At 42.9% G+C, this 17,514-nt stretch overlaps 1 protein-coding gene and 1 pseudogene across 1 annotated transcript in view; one reads left to right on the top strand and one right to left on the bottom strand.

The window, feature by feature from the left end:
• LOC126249589 (uncharacterized) overlaps window positions 1–17,514 on the top strand; it is a 644,174-nt gene that overhangs the window by 280,293 nt on the left and 346,367 nt on the right. The gene's annotated exons all lie outside the window — the stretch shown is intronic.
• Window positions 6,496–6,613, bottom strand: LOC126250298 (5S ribosomal RNA; annotated as a pseudogene).

The following is a 17,514-nucleotide window of genomic DNA, read 5'->3' as shown; positions in this document are numbered from 1 at the left end:
ATGCCGCGACAGCGTGGACGTGAACCGTATGTGCAGTTGACGGACTTTGAGCGAGGGCGTATAGTGGGCATGCGGGAGGCCGGGTGGACGTACCGCCGAATTGCTCAACACGTGGGGCGTGAGGTCTCCACAGTACATCGATGTTGTCTCCAGTGGTCGGCGGAAGGTGCACGTGCCCGTCGACCTGGGACCGGACCGCAGCGACGCACGGATGCACGCCAAGACCGTAGGATCCTACGCAGTGCCGTAGGGGACCGCACCGCCACTTCCCAGCAAATTAGGGACACTGTTGTTCCTGGGGTATCGGCGAGGACCATTCGCAACCGTCTCCATGAAGCTGGGCTACGGTCCCGCACACCGTTAGGCCGTCTTCCGCTCACGCCCCAACATCGTGCAGCCCGCCTCCAGTGGTGTCGCGACAGGCGTGAATGGAGGGACGAATGGAGACGTGTCGTCTTCAGCGATGAGAGTCGCTTCTGCCTTGGTGCCAATGATGGTCGTATGCGTGTTTGGCGCCGTGCAGGTGAGCGCCACAATCAGGACTGCATACGACCGAGGCACACAGGGCCAACGCCCGGCATCATGGTGTGGGGAGCGATCTCCTACACTGGCCGTACACCACTGGTGATCGTCGAGGGGACACTGAATAGTGCACGGTACATCCAAACCGTCATCGAACCCATCGTTCTACCATTCCTAGACCGGCAAGGGAACTTGCTGTTCCAACAGGACAATGCACGTCCGCATGTATCCCGTGCCACCCAACGTGCTCTAGAAGGTGTAAGTCAACTACCCTGGCCAGCAAGATCTCCGGATCTGTCCCCCATTGAGCATGTTTGGGACTGGATGAAGCGTCGTCTCACGCGGTCTGCACGTCCAGCACGAACGCTGGTCCAACTAAGGCGCCAGGTGGAAATGGCATGGCAAGCCGTTCCACGGGACTACATCCAGCATCTCTACGATCGTCTCCATGGGAGAATAGCAGCCTGCATTGCTGCGAAAGGTGGATATACACTGTACTAGTGCCGACATTGTGCATGCTCTGTTGCCTGTGTCTATGTGCCTGTGGTTCTGTCAGTGTGATCATGTGATGTATCTGACCCCAGGAATGTGTCAATAAAGTTTCCCCTTCCTGGGACAATGAATTCACGGTGTTCTTATTTCAATTTCCAGGAGTGTATAATTTTCCATGTTGTATGCCAAAAGTAATATTTTCACATACAGCAACATTTTCACATACAGCAACTGCCAATCTACATCTACATGCATATTACGCTAGCAACTGTACGGTACGTGGAGGAGGGTGCTCTGTGCCAGTACTAGTCATTGCCTTTCCTGTTCCACCCACAGACAGAGCGAGGTAGAAAGCCTCCGTTAAGTTCCCTAATTTCTCATACCTTATCTTCGTTGTCTTCACGAGAAACGTATGTTGACGGCAGTAGAATCGTTCTGCAGTCAGCTTCAAATACCAGTTCTCTAAATTTTCTCAACAGTTTTCCTCAAAAAGTACGTTACCTTCCCTCCAGGGATTCCCATTTGAGTTCCCGAAGCATCTCTCGGTAACAAATCTAGCAGCCCGCCTCTGAATTGCTTCGATGTCTTCCTTTAATCCGTCCTGTTATGGATCCCAGACGCTCGAGCGGTACTCAAGAACAGGTCGCACTGGTGTCCTACATGCGGTCTCCTTTACAGATGAACCACACCTTCCCAAAATTCTACCAATAAACTAAAGTCGACCATTCGCCTTCCCTACCACAATCCCCACAAGCTTGTTCCATTTCATATCGCTTTTCAACGTTACGCCCAGATACATAAACGATGCGACTGTGTCAAGCAGGACACTAGTAATTCTGTACCCAAACATTACGGGTTTGTTTTTCCTACTCATTCGCATTAACTTAACAGTTTTCCACTCGAGACATCACAATCACTCAACTTCGACACCTTTCCGTACACCACAGCATCATCAGCGAACAACCGTAGATTGCTGCCCACCCTGTCCACCAGATCATTTATGTATATAGAAAATAATAACAGTTCTACCACATTTCCCTGGGGCGTTCCTGACGATACCCTTGTCTCTGATAAACATTCGCCTTCAGGGACAAGATATTGGGTTCTGTTACTTAAGAAGTATTCGAGCCACGCATACATTTCGTAAAAGATTCTTGTACCCATTACATATATGTATGAATAAATATTAGAAGAACATTACGAAATATTGTCATTGGGATGCGCTAGAGAACATCACATATAAGGCATCTGTAACCACAGTGAAATCAAAAACCACATGTGCATAAAACACTACAATATACACTGTAAGTAACTTCTTATAAGAAATATTTGTCTTTTGTGTAATACAGACACCGATAATGGTAGGGAACCCCGAAACTAGTCCGCTGAAATAAAATACTACCACAAGCAGCTTTTGTCGAACTATTAGGTAATAATATGACATATGTACACTTTGTGAGAAAACCGTGTTACGCATGCCTCACGTAAGGAGAAACTTCAATGAGCACGTGTCGTATTTCGACGGCGGGCTGATCGTGGCTTTTCGAGACTGCGGTTCATTGTTCAGCGATGGAGCTGTTGTATATCGTATGTATTCGTTACTGCGTAACTAATATGCCACAAGACTCGAAGTACCGTTCCGTTACTGCCTGAAGGGTTTCGTTCTTCGCATGTTTTCTTCCCCGCATACAATTTGTGCCCGACTTTTGCTGAGTCGGTAGTTTTCGCGTATCTCCAATTCGTTACCCTCAGTGGACTCGGAGTAACCGAAAAGTTTCGTTACTCTCACGTCTGCATCGCCGTGCGCAGTTCTTACCGACTCGGTAGTTCTAGGTTTCCTCCAACTTCCAAGTCGGCAGTGATAATGAGTACCAAACACATTTTGTCACTCACCATGTTTTCTCTCCCGCATACAGCTGGTGTCCGGCTCGGGCCGAGTGTAATACTAAGCCTCCAGTACTCCCACATACGTTTTGTTGTCCTGTGAATTCAGACGCCGAACGCAACAGATGGCGTGAGTGACTCGTTTGGGAACTGTACCTCTCCAACAACAATTATTCAGATTTACTTACATTTCTTAAAAAATGTTGGTTTGGCTGTAATATTAATTTATGATGTGAACTGAATGGAGATATTAGTTCTGTTTTACGACAACTCGTTACTCTATTCATATGAGTTTACAATAACTATAGTTGAGGTCCTGTTCTCATTGTGTAGTGCAGCCATCCTGCAGCGCAAAGAAGCAGAGGTGGGGTTCCTTTCCACAAAAGAGCCAGAAAATAGAGTGAAGAGTGACTTGTGTCGACAATGATGCTCAGAGGAAGGTCCACTATCCTCATACGGCCCCAGCACCTGGCATCATGGTATAACGTACGATTTGGTAGAGAGCACTATCACCATTGGTTCCCACAGCCGGAAATTTATAAAGCAGGTGTTACATTTCTGGCGTGTTAATATCCTCGAGATCTCAGTGACGTTCTCTTTCAACAAGATGTGCACAATAAAATAAGTTTTGTTATTTCCTCTGTTTCCTCATGCTTAATTGCGATAGTCAAATTTATTTTTTACGTATGTGCATGGATGAAAAACCAACATGAATATATTATATAAAACGTTTTAACTGCATTGCTGAATTTTATAGAACTTTTTCCCCCTTTAAGAACGGCCAATTTCGAGACCAATGTCATTTAAAAGTTCACCACACGTGTATAATCAAGCATTCTGCTCAATATGTTGTTCGCAGTGTTCGTCAGGCGCTGTGTCTCGGAGCGTTAATTGAATCCATTCAACGGCAATGGTCTTGGGGCCTTTCGGGACTCATTTGTGACACATGCCGTATGTTTTGGACTTCCTAGAAGATCTTGTAAGATATCATGCATGATCATACTCTCGTGTGAGTCTTGGCGCACTTGAAACCTACAAAATCGAGGTCGCAAAGTATAAAATTTTGCTTCACAACATGCAACCTTGCAGGAGAAAAATAGTTTCATTTAGCTAAAATAACTGAGTGAGAATATTATCATATGCGAGATTATTACGGAATTACCCTTTTTTATATCTACTTTTAATCTCTGTAGATCAATATCCAACGCTTGGTATAGTGCACAGCCATGAACTACTTACGCTGGATGTACATGAATAAAGCATAGAAATGACATCTGCGTTTGTGTCTATTTAAGAACCTGTAAATATTCTAAATTTGTCTCCACTATCCCTACGGCAGCAGTATTTGGGGGTCATCATCAGAATCCTACCTTCTTGGTTCTTGGACGTTTGTAAATATATTTTTGCGACAGAAATTGGCCATAGTTCAGATTTTTCTACTTCTGTTTCTCTTTCTCCTTCCATGCCCATAGAGTGTTTTTAGAAGTTACCTCGCCGCTGAAATTCATTTGTAAGCGAGCACCATATCGATCTATTTAAAGAACGTAGTTAAATTAATAAAATAAATACTCTTGCTGTGTCTGTTTTCACCGTCACATTCTTCAGAATTATTTGACGAGCATCAGTGGTCCACGAGAGACGCCCCCATATCGTAACACTACCTCCTCCGTACTTCCCTATTGGCATGACACATGGTGGCAGGTGACGTTCCAGTCATTCGCCAAACCCTAACGCCTTCCATCGGATTGCCGAAGGGTTTTCCATGATTCACCACTCTAAATCGCTCGTTTTCAGTCACCCACTGGCTAATGGCGTCGCTCTTCACATCACGTCAAGCGTCTTTTAGCGCTGACTACAGATATGTGTGACTCCCGAGGAGCTCCTCGACCATTGCACTCGAGTATTCTTAACTCCCTACACACAGTCTCTGTGCTAGCTGGAGCTGGAGCTCACGAGGGCATCCTTCCGGTGATGTCCTGCGATTTTTTACAACAACTCTCTGTAATGACCGACGGTGCCTGTCCGTCAATAGATGGGGTCTGCCTGGTCTTGATTTAGCTGTGGTTGTTCCTTCACGTTTCCACTTCACAACACCACCACCACCACCAATAGTCGGCTTGTGCAGCTTTAGAAGGATTGGAGTATCCCTGATGGATTTCCAGTCCACATTAGAAGTCACTGTGCCCTCCTTACCAAGCCGTTCTGCTATTAGTGCTTCTCTACTAATAACTCAACGTTCTTCGCCTCCTTTTATTCTAGTCGATCTGCCTCTCTTCAGATCTAGTTGTCTATTCCGCATTACACTGGGGTATCCGGATACTTCTGATCAGAAACTCTACGTGACGTGACATGCGTTTTATAGTAATAAAGTAATACCATTGACGACTGTAGCACAATTACAACGAAATATGTCTGACTGAATGTAAATAAGCGGAAATTTATTCCTTAAGGCAGCGGAGTGTTATTGTAAAGATATAGCAGGAAATACGTGCGAGATGTATCAAAAAGCTTTTTAAGCATCGGAGGCAGAAACAGATTGTCTTCTTTATTTCTCATTTCGCCTTAATAGGGATCCTACGGGATATAAGCGGAGAGAAAGGCAAATAAGCGAGTTATGTTATGTTAACCGGAGACCTATAAACGACGGAGAGGCTCCGTGCCCGCTGCAGCCGCAGTGGTCAGCAACCCCACGAAGACTACCGCAATCCACTTCACCCCTCCGCCGCCCCACACTGAACCGAGGGTTATTGTGCGGTTCGGCCCACGGTGGACCCCCAGAGAACGTCTCACACCAGACGAGTGTAACCCCTATGTTTGCGTGGTAGACTAACGGTGGTGTACGCGTACGTGGAGAACTTGTTTGCGCAGCAATCGCCGACATAGTGTAGCTGAGGCGGAATAAGGGTAACCAGTCCACATTCGCCAAGGCAGATGGAAAACCGCCTAAAAACCATCCACAGACTGGCCGGCTCGCCAGACCTCGACACAGAGCCGCCGGGCGGATTCGTGCCGGGGACCGGCGTTCCTTCCCGCCCGGAAAGCCGTGCGTTAGACATCACGGCTAACCAGGCGGCCTCAAATAAGCGAGTACTTCGGAGAAAACTGTCTTTCTTGATAGTAAATGAAATATTGAATGGCGCGTTGACGCCGGCCGAAGTGGCCGTGCGGTTCTAGGCGCTGCAGTCTGGAACCGCGAGACCGCTACGGTCGCAGGTTCGAATCCTGCCTCGGGCATGGATGTGTGTGATGTCCTTAGGTTAGGTTTAACTAGTTCTAAATTCTAGGGGACTAATGACCTCAGAAGTTGAGTCCCATAGTGCTCAGAGCCATTTGAACCATTTTTGGCGCGTTGACAGTATTAACGAAACACACACCAATAATAAGTAACAACAAGTACTACTACTACTACTACTACTACTACTACTACTAAAACCAAACTCCGTCCGAACTGGCGATGAAAGCCGAACGGTCCGCCTGGCCGCCGTGTCATCTTCAGCCCACAGGTGTCACTAGTTCCGGATGTGGAGGGGCAGCACACCGTTTTCCCGGCCGTTTGTCTGTTTACAAAGACCGGGGCCGCCACTTCTCAATCAAGCTTGCCAACAGCCCTCGGCAGACCGGATGGTCACCCATCCAAGTGCTACCCCAGCCCGACAGCGCTTAACTTTGGTGATCTGACGGGAACTGGTGTTAGCACTGCAGCAAGGCCGTTGGCCTCCTCCTCCTCCTCCTCCTCCTCCTCCTCCTCCTCCTATTATTACTACTACTACTACTACTACTACTACTACTACTACCACCACCACTACGACCACCACCACCACCACCACCACCACCACCAAATACAAAGACTATGCAGTACACACGGTGAAGTGAGCTTGTAGACATAAGATTTCAATCACGTGTACGCATGCAAACTGACTTATAATCTGTGTTGGGCTGAGAATGAAGAGCAAGCAACAAGGTTTCGTGAGAAAAAAAAAAGAATTTCTTCCACTGCATAGATTTATGCTTTTTATTTACAAAAATAGATTCCAATAATCAACCATTAATTAATGGTATTGCAGAACGTGTAAAACAGTATTTTCCCTATCGACATTAACACCGTCAAATAATTCTATGGGAAGAAAATGATTAAAACAAGCTTAAAGTTCGTTAAATTCCAGGTACTTTGTTCACCAGTGTGTGATATTCTAAAACTCAGACGTAATTTTCATGTGCGTTCATTTGTGACGAGAACTGCGGTTTCCCGGAAAGCTTACGCTGCACTGTTAGGCAACGTTTCATGGAAATGAATACATTTCTCTCGTCTCCATCACCATCCGTCCAGCTACTCTTAGGTAATTAGCTCATTTTCCAACTTTTTAGAAGTGGAGAGCCAACTTGCCAGCGTTTGACGACCAACAACTCACCCTCAAAGACATGACTTTACTTTCCGGTCAGCGGATTATGAGCAACAAGATGTCGGGAGACAGAAAGCGAGTCTTCCCTTCTTCCCTGTTGTATGTTTGGTCTTTGTCCTTGACTAAAAAATACGTCACTGATATAAAGCTCTGTTACCATCATATGCAAACTAACATGAGGATCTACTAGAAATCATATAAAATTAATAGAACATCTGTGAAAACTTCTACGACGACTTAAAAGTAAAATATAAGACCGTTGATTGTGAGCATATATTCGATACCGCTCCGGTAAATTAAGCAGGCAGTCTCTTTTTTATTTACAGCTAAAAATGTCGTTTATCAACTATATGAAGGCTGTAAGACACCTTGAATAAAAATATTCTGTGTATTGTCTTTACTAATATTTTCGTAAAAGGCATGAAAAGAAAAGACAAAGAGAATTTTGAGACTAGAAATAAATTCTCAGGAAGGGATTATAAAGAGTAGACGAAAACTTCGTATATAAAACTATATACTTTTATTATTTTAAATTGAAATTTACACATGCTGGGGTGTTATTCATCGTGAAAACGGGGGAAGTAGTACTCTTCTAGTTACCTTGCACAAGTTATAAATGCCACATCAATTACATATTTGTTTTAACGTTTCTATAGAAAAAGAAACTGTGTTTTCATCCATAAAAGGTTCGGTCTCATCGCAAAGTTTGGCAGCAAACCACGTGTAACACATCATTTCGCCAAATACTGGCAAAGATAACTGGTAACGTATAGTGGAATGCACTTTGATGCAGTCTATTCAAGATGTGATTTCTCTTTCCCCCTCGATCAGATAAAAGCAGTTTTGAAGCTCTGATCAAATTATTTATCTGATGATTAAAACAGACATCGCAGGGCAGGGCTGCACTAGCGGAGTGCATTTGGGGTAGTCACTTTAATACTGCAAGGTGGCAATCTTTCACCATCTTGAAAGTCTCGCCGCACAATTGTGGATTTGTTTGTTTCCCACAGGAGTCAGTTAACAGAAGAAATTTGTTCTTTTGCATGTAGGGCTTCATTACATCGGTCAGAAATTTTTTTTATAACTCTGTTGTTTTCCAGATTTTGATGAAGTAATGACGACATCTTCTATTTTGGCACGTGTACATCCATCATTATTAGGATCCTAGGTTCAGAACAGTATACGTAGACTGTTGGTAATAATTTTTCAGAGAGAATTATAGCATATTGCGCTGTATACGTTCATATTAAGGTTTATTTGAAGTGTAAGTATGTAAAAATCGAAAATGGGTTGCCGGACATTTGCCACACCGGACATTTGCCACACTTGCGCCTTCGCCAGGTAGCTTGAGTAGCGATCCCTCAGGTAAGGGACGCCCTTCCCCGCACTACCTCGGTCCGCTTTCAAACCGCCGTCTCCACATCTTACTCGATACAACCAGTACGTAAGGGACCTTCTTCTTCGACATCTTGGCCAAATACAGAGCTTCTTTTCCGAAATCGAAATATTTATAACTTTTGGTAAACGAAAGCAATCCGACGATTATGTCAGTATGTAATTAGTTCTGCCAAGTATAAATATAGATTCCTCTGTCTATACGGTAGCTTCCTTTCACGATGAAACGAGAATGCGAACGTACGCTAATCATTTCTTTCTGATCACTGCATTTGTGCCTAGTTTAATTAGTACAACTGCGTACCCAAAAGACAATAGGGAAAGAATAAATGGGTTTGTGAATGTTTGAAAAGAAGAACGACGTACTCCATATTAATTTACTCTCTAAAAACATTAGTTAATGAAGTGTAGCGGGACAATGTTCAAAACGTAACTGAAAACACGTTCACTAAATAGAGATAAGAACATCTATGATTGACATGTCATCTAAAGTCGACTTACAGTTTTAAAATGTTAGAAATAAGGAAATGAAGTAATACAGAACGCTACGCTTGTAACGTATATTGTTGTTCTAAATTGTTTAGCTCTGGTATTCACAGGGTCACATAGAAAGCATCTTAGGTTCTGGAGGGAAAAGCCGTAATTGTAATTATCTGCACTACAACAGAAACAAGAAGGACAACTTAAGGAAAAATAATGTAAGCTCACAATCGATTTTGAACCAGATAGTTCCTGTGACTTAGTATGGGCAGAGGTTATATTCGACAACCGGAATAAATTAATAACTGGCTCTTTTTACCGACCCACTGTCTCACATGAAACATTTGCTGAATAGTTCAAAGAAAGGAAAACTTGAGTCTCATCACAAATAGGTACCCTACTCATACAATTATAGTTGACAGTTACTTCAATCTACCTTCCGCATGTTGACAAAAATACAAAATGGCTCTGAGCACTATGGGACTTAACATCTATGGTCATCAGTCCCCTAGAACTTAGAACTACTTAAACCTAACTAACCTAAGGACATCACACAACACCCAGTCATCACGAGGCAGAGAAAATCCCTGACCCCGCCGGGAATCGAACCCGGGAACCCGGGCGCGGGAAGCGAGAATGCTACCGCATGACCACGAGCTGCGGACCGACAAAAATACATTTTCATACCCTATTGCAAATAGAAAACAACTTCCGTAATTGTTTTAAATGCTTTTATTAAAATTATTTTTAACAATTAGTTGACGAGGCCATTCAAATTGTAAACGGTTACGCCGGCGGCGGTGGTCTCGCGGTTCTAGGCGCTCAGTCCGGAACCGCGCGACTGCTACGGTCGCAGGTTCGAATCCTGCCTCGGGCATGGATGTGTGTGACGTCCTTAGGTTAGTTAGGTTTAAGTAGTTCTACGTTCTAGGGGACTGATGACCACAGATGTTAAGTCCCATAGTGCTCAGAGCCATTTGAACCATTTGTAAATGGTTACGAAAACACACTTGAACTCTTTATCCACAAATAATACTGAGCATCACGACGTATACAGGAATTAGTGAACACGCAGTCGTAGCCAGGCTCACTTCCGTAACAAAAAAATTCACCAAAACTAAACGCGAAATATATCTATTTACAAAAGCAGCTAAACATTCGGGTGACGTCTTTCCAAGAGGTAGTCTCCAATCCTACCAACTATGTAAATTAAGACCATATGTGGCTTCAGTTCAAAGAAATAGTATCAACAGCACTCGAGATATTCTTACCAAATAAATTAATAAGAGACGGAACTGATCCCCCATGGTACACAAAACACGACAGAAAGCTGTTGCAGGAGCACCGCAAAAGGCACGTATAATTTAGACGAACGCAAAATCTCCGAGATTGGTGAAGTTTTACTGAGGCTCGAAATTTGGTGCGGATTTCAATGCGAGATGCATTTAATAGCTTCCACAACGAAACTCGCTCTGGAAATGTGGCGGAAAATCCAAAGAGATACTGGTCCCATGTTAAGTAAACCAGCGGAAAGGCTCAGTAAGTACCTTTACTGCGCGACAGCGATGGTAATGTTACTGTAGACAGTGCCACTAAAGTGGAGTTAGTAAATGCATTTTCCGAAATTCCTTCAGCAAAGAAGAAGTAAATATTCCAGAATTCGAAATGAGAACAGCTGGAAACATAATGTAGGAGTAGATATCCCTGGTGTTGCAAAGCAACTGAAATTACACTCTCAGTGACAGAGGAAATGATCAAATATCTTTTCAAAAAGTCTGTAATGTATAAGAAAAGTAGGTCTAATACATTTGATTCTGATGTTCTTTAGTAACAATTAATTTTCAGTAGTAAGCTCCTTACTTTTCTGACCTGTTTAAAGATAATCAACAATTTAGTAAGAAATTTTAATTTTTGAAGGACTATATTTAAATGTACTTAAGTAGATTTACATCTACTATAAATGTTTGCAGCTAAACTTAAATAAAAAAAAAATTGAGGTGCCAAAATTGTCAACCTTAGGATCAGATCAGTTTTGGGATGTCAATTTTAGGTGCAATTCAAAGGTTAAGTTCCCATTTTCTTTCACAAAAGCGTATACTATCAGTTTAACAAACCATGATATTTTAGGTGATAGTTGCGATTCTGAAGTTTCAGAAAATTATTTTAGAACTCACAATTATTTAATAGTATGGCCATAATATTGGAAGGTAGAAAACAGTTATCTTAACGTGACAACAATAGGGATACTTTTGTGAGGCTTGAAACACTTTTTAATTTTTACATTAACGGCTGATTCGGATCACATTTTGCACAGGCTTTGGACCGTGAAAATGATAAATGACCATCTACCATTCTGGCGTGTGTAGAATCAGCCTAAACACGCTGAACTAATGTACACTCTATTTACAATTACAACTTAATATTAGCTCCGATAATGCTGCTTCAATGTTTTAATAATTTTATCTTAGTAATCTGCGAGGACTGAGTGGTCTTCATAGCTTTTAATACATTTTTAACGTATTTTAGTCCAGTTTCTGAATACGGGCAGTGGCTTTCAAGCAAGGCCTAATGTTGCCAGTCTCTTCATAATTCTTTACGATTCTCTCTATCCTGTCGTCCAGCTCCAAGTACTACTTCTTCCTCTTCTTACCTTCAAGATTCATTTCCAATTTCATGTACATGCAGTTTGTGAGCTCTGCTTCCTTTTTCAAGCACTCCACCAAATAGTTGATTCTAGGGTGAGGGTTTCCAATAATGCTATTTATTTTGTTTTGCCACCCTTCAACAGCATTCGTCGTTCGGTGCCTTTTTCCGCAACAGTCCCATATTTCTATTGCGATATCCTCATTCTATAGCCAGTTATCCACAAAGTAGTCAAGAAAATGAGAGAACCTTCCGTTATCAGGAGCTTCTGCATGAATCTCAATCCATCCATTGCTTACGTCCTCCGGTTTTAGAACTGCCAGCGCTGCACACACGCTGACGTGAAGCCTTAAATCCTCGTTCTAGCGATACTCCTCAGTTAGACCGAGAACTTTAATTCTTCTCCATAAACTCTTCTTCATGTGGAAATAGAATCCATATATTTCAGTTGTGGGAAAAACTTGACGAATGGTCGATATCGCAGCTGCCTCAAAGTCCACCTTTACTTGTTTAGGACACTACTCAGACACTGCCTGTTTTATCAGACGAAACAGACGAACATATGTGTCTTTCTTCTTATTAGGGAGCAGTGCAAATACAATAGGAAGAATGTTTGTTTCTTTAATCGGGACTCCTAAGTCTACGTGTATGGTGAAGGTCTGTACAAACTGCTTGCTGTATCTCTTAAATGTTCCATCCATAAAAAAATGGGCACATGTTTTTAAAATTTCTTTTGCTTTGCTTCCACTAAAAATCATTATTCTCGCCTCTAATCGATCGTCTTCCAGAAGAAAACTACTGCCATCACCCATTTTTAATAGATCTTCATGAAGATCAATTTCATGAGAGTTCTTAGGCTGTTGTTGGTTCCCCCGCTCTTGACTCCGTCGACGACGCATGGTTCTCTTCATAGATTCTGAATTAGGCATCACTGTAACAACAAACTGTATTATGTAGATTTCCCATTTCATCCGCGTATATCTCCGATAACTGTGTAGTTTCTTCTCGAGACCTTCTCTCCGCCCTTTCCACTTGCTTTCTCACTTTCAGAGCTGCATCGTCAGGTGGTCCACATAGATGTTCTAATACGCTCAACACTTCTGCGTTCCTCGAAAGCAGCTTTCCCTTACAATGATCCGCTTTTCGGGGTAAACACATCCATGTAACAACACCTTCTTTAGATTCCCTCTGTTTAAGATACGCGTAACCTTTGTAATGAGCAGGAGGCCTGCCCTTATTTGTTGTAATATCTTCCATACTGATGTCACGTTCGAAACTTCGAAAGCAAACTGGGCGGCCGGGTGAGGAGGAGGAGGAGGAGGAGGAGGAGGAGGGGGGGGGGGTGGACAAGGGACCCGACCCTTCGGAGCAGATAAAACCGTGGCAAATGTCCGGACACCGAAAATGAAATAAAAATTTTGACGCATTACCGGTATGTCCTCTTTCCTCTGAGCCAACGGCTGCCTGGAAGCTACCCCAAAATAAATGGCTCATACCGCGCGTGACCCGTGCCAAAAATGCTATTTTTTCTAAACGCATAGCCATCTAGAGCTCCCGTTTGTGTCACTTTCATTTCTAGCCAAGCCCTTCATATGATACAAGTTTGCTCAGTCCCGTTCTTGGTGACTAGAACTTTCTACTTTGCAAATGCTCAAAATGCAACAGTATTTAAGCAAATGTGTTTACGCCTTGTTACCGGGTTCTAAAAATGTACATTTTAGCAACAATCAGTGTACTACAACCATCCTCCCAGTCCAGTGGAAATTTTGGAGTTATCCATAAAATGCAAGAAAATACCAAAAATGGATGCGAACAAAGCTAAAGTAGAATGTGAGCAACGTATTTAACAATACATTTAAATCGAACAGTTCAGTCACGATTCGTAACCAGGAAAAAATATGTATAAGTCCACAGGACACCATGTGATGAAACCAGCTTTTGTTTTATACGAAACAAAAACCAATATGGAATCATTTATTTCACCCATTATTAAGCATGCGCTCGAAAATTAAGTAGAATGCGAGCGACATAAATCAGTTACTAAATGCGGTTTTCCGGAATTCCTTCACCAAAGAAGACGAAGTAAATATTCCAGAATACGAACCAAGAACTGCTGCCACCATGACTAATTTAAAGCTAGATATCCTCAGTGTAGCAAAGAAGATTAAAAGGCAAATCCTCCAGTCCAGATTGTACACCAATTAGATTCATTTCAGTGTGTGCTGATATAATAGATACGTACTTAACAATCATATACAAGTGCTTGGTCGATGAAAGTGCCGTACCTGAGGACTGGAAAGTTTCAAAGTCAACCAGTACTCAAGAAAGGAGGTAGGAGTATTCCGATGAATTACAGACCCATATCACTGACGTCGATTTGTACAGGGTTTTGGAACATATATTGTGTTCACATGTTATGAACTATCTCGAAGAAAACCGTCTGTTGACACACAGTCAGCACGGATTCAGAAAATATCGTTTTTGTGAAACTCAATTATCTTTTTATTCTTAGGAATTAATAAGTGCTAAGGAGAGGGTATCTCAAATTGATTCCATACTTCCAGATACTCAAACGGCTTTTATACCGTTCCTCACAAGCGGCTCCTGAAATTGCATGCCTGTGGGGTATCGTCCCATTTGTGAGTCTGGATTCGTTATTTTCTGTCAAAAAGGTCACAGTTCCTGATAATTTATAGAAAGGCATCGAGTAAAATAGAAGTGGTATCTGGCGTTCCCCAAGGAAGTGTTATAGGCCCTCTGCAGTTTCTAATGTAAATTAACGATTTAGGAGACAATCTCAGCAGCCCTTTTAGATTGTTTGCAGTTGATGCTGTATTTTACCGTATATTAAAGTAATCAGAAGCTCAAGAACAATTGCAAAATGATGTAGAATAGACATCTGTATGGTGCGAAAAGTGGCAAGTGACCCTAACTAATGAAAAGTGTGAGGTCATCCACATGAAGAAACTAAGTGGAATCCGTTAAATTTCGGTTGCGCTACAAAGCTGACATACCTAACGGCTGTCATCTCGTGGTCGTGCGGTAGCGTTCTCGCTTCCCACGCCCGGGTTCCCGGGTTCGATTCCCGGCGGGGTCAGGGATTTTCTCTGCCTCGTGATGGCTGGGTGTTGTGTGCTGTCCTTACGTTAGTTAGGTTTAAGAAGTTCTAAGTTCTAGGGGACTGATGACCATCGATGTTAAGTCCCATAGTGCTCAGAGCCATTTGAACCTAACGGCTGTCAATCCAACTAAATACCTAGGAATTACAATTACGAACAACTTAAACTGGAACGATCACTTAGTTAACGTTGTGGGGAAGGCAAACCAAAGACTGCGTTTTGTTGGTAGAACACTTAGAAAATGCAGCACATCTATTAATGAGACCGCCTAGACTATACTTGCCCGTCCTCTGGTGGAATACTGCTGTGTAGTATGGGATCCTTACCAGATAGGACTCACGGAGGACTTCGAAAAAGTTCAAAGAAAGACAACTTGTTTTGCTTATCGCGAAATATGGGAGCGACTGTCACGGATACGATACACCAGCTGGCGTGACAATCACAAAAAAAAAAGCGTTTTCCTTTGTGGCGAGATATTTTCACGTTCTCCACCGTTCTCCTCTGAAAGCGAAAGATACACCCACCTGCGTAGGGAGAAATGATAGCTGTAATAAAATAAGAGAAATCAGAGCCCGCACTGAATGATTTAAGTGTTCTTTTTCGCGTGCACTTGTAGCGTGTGTAATGGTAGGGAAATTGTATGAAAGTCGTTCAATAAATCCTCTGCTACGCACTTAAATGTGAATTGCAGAGGAGTCGTGTAGATGTAGACGAAAATATTGTAGACTGTCCTACAAAGTAACCTATTTGTTAACAACGATTGTCGATATTTTAACGTTAACTACAGTGTTACGATGTTTCTAAGACACGATTGTCGACATTCTAACTGCGATTTTTAAATTCGCAAGACGGATATTTTGAAAATATCAATCATTATCAAACTTCGCAAGGATTTAGAAAACTTATCCTCACTTTCACATGAATAACACTACATGTAGGCTGTTGGGGTACACATATTCTGCCGGCCAGGGTGGCCGAGCGGTTCTAGGCGCTACAGTCTGGAAACGCGCGACCGCTACCGTCGCAGGTTCGAATCCTGCCTCGGGCATGGATGTGTGTGATGTCCTTAGGTTAGTTAGGTTTAAGTAGTTCTAAGTTCTAGGGGACTGATAACCTGAGAAGTTAAGTCCCATAGTGCTCAGAGCCATTTGAACCATTTTACACCTATTCTGTCTCAGGAGTAACAGGATGGCGACAGGGAGGGCATCCAAATTAACCGTGATAACTCCGTTAATAACCCTGTACCGATGCGGTACAAAGGCACATGAAAAGGTTAAAGGTCGATGTAGACCGAAAATCCCTACTTCGAAGTATTCACTTGTTATCACATGAGCTGCTTTCTAATCAACTGGTGTTTGTCCAGTGAGCATTAAGTGACGACGTCACATGAATGCAACAAGTATGACCAGGACTTTCACGGAGATAACATTATTTTGTAATTCCTGCTTTGAAAATTCAAGCACTTTTGTCTGCTGATTTAATCACGAACAGCCAGATGACAATAGCGCGTCTGTTTAAACCCGTAGTTGTGTCTTAACATCGATTTATTCCTGGATTGTCTGCTAAATAAATATAACAGCTGATTTAACATCGTCTGTATCAGTAAACTACGTGAAATAGATAGTATTAAGATTCATATACTCCTCATAACGTGGGTGGCTAAATCGATGTTGCTGAGAATTATAGCTTTCACCAGTAATTGAGCTCACTGTCTCTAAATTAAGTCAGCCTAATACAGGAAATGTCATGCTGCCTATTCAAGTCTGTCGAGAGAGGAAAGTATGAGAAGTTGTTGATCAAGGCCGATCCCTTCACTACCGTTCGTAAATATAACTCCGTTCCTTTCTCTCAGGATTTGTTTGCCTATGTGACGTTAAACAACATTAAACACCGTAAACAGTTTTCCCTAGACTGTGTGCCAAATTGACGTTCTGGGGTGGTTGGCATATTTATGGTGAGTGAAGATACAGAGTCACTAGTGACGATTCTTTCTGCTGGGTCAGTTACAGGAGCAGGGTATTTAAAACAACTTTCGGCACCCCGGCACGCGTGGTGTCGCCGCGTGTTGAAGAGAAAATGTTAATGAGGAGCTGGTCTTCAAACGGCAGCGCGCAAGCGCGCCACTGCCGTTGTTTGGTCTGTCAGATATTTGTGTCCACAGCATGTAATTAAGAGTGCCACCTACTTCACTCCTTACGTGTGAGCACTCTGTAATTGGAAGAGAGAAATCTCATTATGCATCAGCGGACTTCTCGCGTTTTGCATTTCAGGCCTCCGACCGCGCAAAGATTGTGCCGCACTGCCCGCCTGGTTTAATTCAAAACGTGCTCGTGTTGCAAACAGACGCGCTGCCATATTAGTTTTCATGGAGAATTGGATGAAAAGATTTCTTTTCCGGACCCTGTGTCTTTGGATTGCAAAAGAGATCGCCCTGCATTGATCGCATTCGTTCAGCGGACTCCCCTGTAATTCTCATTACGTCCTCGCGCGGCCCTTAATGACACGCTCCGTTCTGAGGGACTCCTTCGATATTTTAATGAGTGTGTCCGTGGTATTGCAGGGGCGAAGGAAAGGTTCTG

The sequence above is a fragment of the Schistocerca nitens genome, chromosome 3 (assembly GCF_023898315.1).
Source record: "Schistocerca nitens isolate TAMUIC-IGC-003100 chromosome 3, iqSchNite1.1, whole genome shotgun sequence".
Classification (NCBI taxonomy): Eukaryota; Metazoa; Arthropoda; class Insecta; order Orthoptera; family Acrididae; genus Schistocerca; species Schistocerca nitens.
The sequence above is the reverse complement of the archived record's forward strand: the minus strand, read 5'-3'. Positions and strand labels throughout refer to the sequence as shown.